The following is a 5165-nucleotide window of genomic DNA, read 5'->3' on the forward strand; positions in this document are numbered from 1 at the left end:
TAGTGCTGTGCTTTGTATTTGTAGCTAGAATGGTGTTGATAACACACCAGTGTTTTGGCTATTGATGAGCAGTGCTGGCACAGCATCGAGGCTGCCTCTTCAACACCACCCCACCCCCAAAGGCCAGTAGGCTGGGGGTGGGCAAGAGGTTGGGAAGGGATATAGCCAGAACAGCTGACCTAAACTGACCAAAGAGATATTCCATACCATATGATGTCGTGCTCAGCAATAAAAGCTAAGAGAAGAGGGGGGGCATTCATTATTAAGGCAGTTGTTTTCCAAAGCAACTGCTATGCTTATTGAGGCCCTACTTCCCAGGAAGTAGCTGCACATCGCCTGCTGATGGGAAGTAGAGAATAATTTTTTTTTGTTTTCTTTGCTTCCACGCGCGGCCTTTGCTTTTCTTTATTAAACTGCCTTTATCTCGACCCACGAGTTTTTCATCTTATTTTCTCCCCCCTTGTCCTGCTGAGGAGGGGAGTGATAGAGCAGCTTGGTGGGCACCTGGCGGCCAGCCAAGGTTAACCCACCACAGATTCTCTGTGGATAAATCTATCTATATTATGGACTGATTTCCAAGTCAAGTGTCTCAGTAATTACACACACTAGAGAAGCGTTAACTGTAAAGTATTTCACGTATTAGGGACCCTGCTTTTGAACTGGAACCCGGCATTTATTCTCCCAAGAAATGAAAAATACTCCAATTTACGTGGATTTTGAAAATTAGCAATCGTGTGAGTTAGTTTGAAGATATACTTAGAGTAACCTATGAAAGTAGAGCCATAAAGGCTACAAGCCTGTAAATGCAATCTCACATCTACCTTTGCACCTCCTGCAGAGCCCCTTTGCCTCTGAATGCCTAAGCAAGCTGCACCAACAGTCCTACACAGAGGTTATGCATCCATTTTACTGTCCCCCATAAATGTGATGCAAATGCATCTTTGGTACTGGGATCACTCTCACATTTAATAATTTAAGTCAAATGCTGAGCCAGATGGTGATTACAAGGCTTGACATTAGGTGTTTCACTTACCTTCCCATCTTTGTCATAGGGTGAAGCAAAATTATCCAGAAAGGCTCTAAAAACTTGATCTTCTGTCCAGTCTCCATTTTGGTATTTGGGATGATGCTTTGCATTATACACCCCCCTGTAAGTCTTCAGTTGTTATGACACCATCTCCAGTCTTAACTAACTTCCTAAATGCCTGCATGATGATCTCTTTTCTTGCATTCGACATGGGAGGCTGTAAAGAAATATTAACAGATTCATTTTATTTCTGCCAACTACTTGCCCAGTTCCAAATTCAAGTAACTGCTGTTAATAGTAAACCTAGTTCAAGGCACTTGGGACAACAACCTGCTGACAGTCTACACTGTCCATGAGATAGGAAGGGCAATATATCATGAAAAAAGCAGTGTGATAGAGACTATTAAGTGTCTATCAATATGATAGTAAACGGATAATAAGAGAGAAAATGCTACCTAGAATGCTTTTCTATTCTACCCATTTTAAATATTTCTAACAAGAGCAAGCACTAATTATTTTCTTTCTTCATTGTTTAGACTTCAGCAGAGTAAAGAGGCTCCAACCAAAATCAGTCACGCTGTGGTTGATTAGAGAAAGCCCCTACTGGATTAGCTCATGTTATAAGGAGATGCGTCATATGACGGACAAAGAAGTGAGATTAATGGACTGAACCGCATAGGCACCTGGACTGCAATATAGGAATTTAGGTACCTAAATCAAGGCAGCAGTTCGTAAAAAAACCATCATAACCATTTATTTGCTAGGAGCCTTACGCCTTGCCAATAAATTGCAGAGACATGTTGGGTTCTGAGCTCTCATCCACAGAGGTGTTATTTAGGGTGATTTTTTTCCTTTAGCATATTTAGATGGAAATGGAATATTTTAACTTCTCAAGAGTTACTGACATTTTAATGCAGCTGTAGATTTTGCTAATTACTAAGGTGAACAACAGTGCCGTGTTTCACTAGTACTGATCGTGTTCAGCTAATGACATATCAGGGCTTTCTCTCCATTTAATGTAGTAATAACATAAATCCCCAGACTTACTCTCAGTGTAACAAGAAATTCAATCTTTATCAAATATCTGGAAAATCTCATGTGCTTCTTCCTTGTCTATCATCATAGCATAATCATTTAATCCTTTCACAAATTCTTTGAAATCAAGGGTCCTGCTGTTGTCATCATCCATAATCCGAAATGCTCTGTGGAAAACGTGCAATTTGAGGAGAATGCAAAGGAAAACTTGGAGAACGCTGCAGCAGTTTCGCACAGTGCCAGAGAACAGGGCCACCTTACTGAGATAACATTTCCCCCTTGTAGTCTTCTGAGAAAAAACAAAAGAGAAAAAAAAACAACAAAAAACCCACCTATTGACAGCAGAGATGACTTGCTTATATTGGGTGCCTGAATATTACACAGCTGAAGTTAAATGAGGTGAAGGCTGCCTTAACTGAAGGAGTCTTCCTATTCATTATATATTGAGCCATCTAAAAGTTGGGCGTGTAGATGAAGTTTCAGCTGGTCATCTGGGATCCCTCTGTGGTTAATGGAGCCTGGGAGGGGTTTCAGGGCACGGTGCAGCTCTCCTTTCCTAGGGGTGCGGTGACCCACACTCTCGGGGTGACTGCAGAAGGAGTCTAGATGCCCCCCCATAAACTAGACCATTATACATGGGGAATCACACCCCAAAGGAAAAGAAGCACAAAATCCTCAGTATTGAGATACTTAATTATAGAAAATGCCAAGGAAAGAGAGATGTTTTACGTTCACCCTCTCTCCCCGGCAGGAGTTGTTCTGGGTCTCAGGGAAGTATCTTCTTCTGAGGGATTCACGGTCTTCAGTCCTTCAACAGGCGAGCAGGTCAGTCCTGTGTCCCGAAACATGGGAGCCCCAAGCCCAGGCTCTATGGGTTGTGGCATTTGCACTGGAACTGGGAAACTCAAATTTTGGTCCCTGCTTAGCTCGTGAGCCTCTTGCAGCTAAAACTATTAGGCTGAATAAAGGATTTGACTTCTTAGACTCACCTGCCAAGTCCTTTGATGCCTGCAGATCCCTTTGCTAAACACTGCAGGTGAAGTCTTTCTACCGGGTTGGTGTTTTTGGACAAGTTTCTTTTGGCTTAGATTGCCATCTCTCGGTCATGTCTTGCTGTGCCCGGCATCTGGAAGACCAATGCGCTCATACAGCATGGATTCACATACACAACTGAGTGCTGAAACCTGCCTTAGTATATGGAGCATTCCAAATCCCTCACTTGCAAGGTGCTGCCAACTCTCTCATGAGGACTCATTTTGACCCTCTATTTCCTTTTCCTTATATCCTTTTCTCAGAAGGGGAAATTGCCAGAGGAACTGAACTTTTTCTTTTCACTGAGTGAAGACAATTGCTTTGACCTGCACTTACACGGGCCACCAAACCTGAAAGGAGAGCTCAGACAACCACCCTATGATTAACTCAGATGCAAATACAAAAGCATGGGTGAGAATTTGCTGCCTACAGTGTATGAACACACTGAAAACTGGTCGATGCAGCCAGGAGAGCACTGCTGCCTCCACATCTCCAGCAGCCTCACTGAGCCTCCTCAGTCTGGCCAGGTTTGCAGTTAGCATTCCCGCACAGGAAGAGATGTGACAGCAAAAATTTTCCTGGGTGAGGACCTTTTCCTTATATTTGCTTTTGTTGCATGTAGTCCTAATTCTCCAGAGCAGGGCTTTCTCCCTTTGCACGTCTGAGCAACAGTAATCACCCCAAGACCTGACCTCACCTACGGACAACACCTTGTGCTATTTTAACACAACTGGAGAACAAATTAATACCTTAAACTTGCACAGCATTTAGCACCCCAGGTTTTCAGGACTATGCCAACAGTCACATAAGCCTTCCGGCTTCTCTCAGAGGAAGGCAGTGGAATAAAAAGTAGGAAAATCAGCCCGTGGACTTGCAGCACTGCAATAGCACCATCGAGAGCAGCATGCACGGGCTGGCAGAGGGTCGTTCCTTCTCACACAGGGATTATTTGTGCCTAGTGCTGCCTGTGTCCATACTGATGTTTTAGGGGCACGTCGAATCCTGGCCCCTGGGCACACACTCAGGGACAGGACTGCCGCTCCCTAGCCTGGCTGCTGGGTCTGCAGATCACAAAGGCCCCCAAAATATTTTCCAGCCTTTAAAGCATTACAGGACCAGGCCACAGTGTGTGACAGCCATGGAAGGGCTGGGCTGAGTTACAGCAGAGCCCTGACTCGGAGGGTACTCAGTGCTCTGCTAAGGGCACTCAGGGATGGGGAGATGAAGAAGATGGGCGGCTCCGTGAGGCATCGTCAGTGCACGTTGCACTTCAAATCTCAATGTCATTGCACGTGCAGCAGTGTGAATTGAAATAGTCAGAGAAAACTTCTGAGAAACTTGGAATTAAACTGTTTCATCTTAACTACTCTGCTCCTGTCTACAGAGCGTTGGCTACGGCAGCTTGTAATGTCACGTGTGTTGACTTTTGCAGCCCCTTCAGACAACACCAGCTGGGCTTGGAAAAACATCAAGATAAAATGTTTTTGTTCCCCCCAAATGGTTTCAGTACTAGCTTATTGCAGAAATCCAGTGTGGTAGAAAAGAGATAATTTCAGCTTTTGCTTCAGCCAGAATGAGCAAAGTTCTCCTGGGAACTCATTAACGAGTGACCAGAGAGACCTTAGAGCTATGTGAGATCAGCAATCAAAAATATTTTCTGCAAACAATGTCCTGTCCTTTAGGGGAGATATTTAGTTGGCAAGAATATAAAATACAGTGAGTTTACATAAACACTGTACAAACTACATTTAGATTATATAATTATGTACTATAACTTATATATAATGCCTGCATATCTATATACAGTGCGCATAAACATATGCATGCATAGCACTATGTAGTATGCCTCTATACTATGTTATATATTTACATAGATCTATAAATACTATGCAACCATAATCTGAGACCAATGATGACATAATTCATCTCCACTTCATGCTGCAAAACTCTACACAAACACACACTGTGCAGAGTGTAGTAGTTCTTTGCCTCGGGTTCAGTGGAGGCATTTCCAGTATACTGCAATGCACATCAAATAATCGTTGCAGCGAGATTCATGAATTGAGGCTAG

General features: G+C 43.4%; 1 pseudogene; it reads right to left on the minus strand.

Moving 5' to 3' along the window:
* Window positions 1–973: 973 nt before the first annotated feature.
* On the minus strand, window positions 974–3209 carry LOC142074945 (calcyphosin-like protein; annotated as a pseudogene).
* Window positions 3210–5165: the final 1956 nt, after the last annotated feature.

The sequence above is a fragment of the Calonectris borealis genome, chromosome W, assembly GCF_964195595.1.
Source record: "Calonectris borealis chromosome W, bCalBor7.hap1.2, whole genome shotgun sequence".
In the NCBI taxonomy this organism is placed as follows: Eukaryota; Metazoa; Chordata; class Aves; order Procellariiformes; family Procellariidae; genus Calonectris; species Calonectris borealis.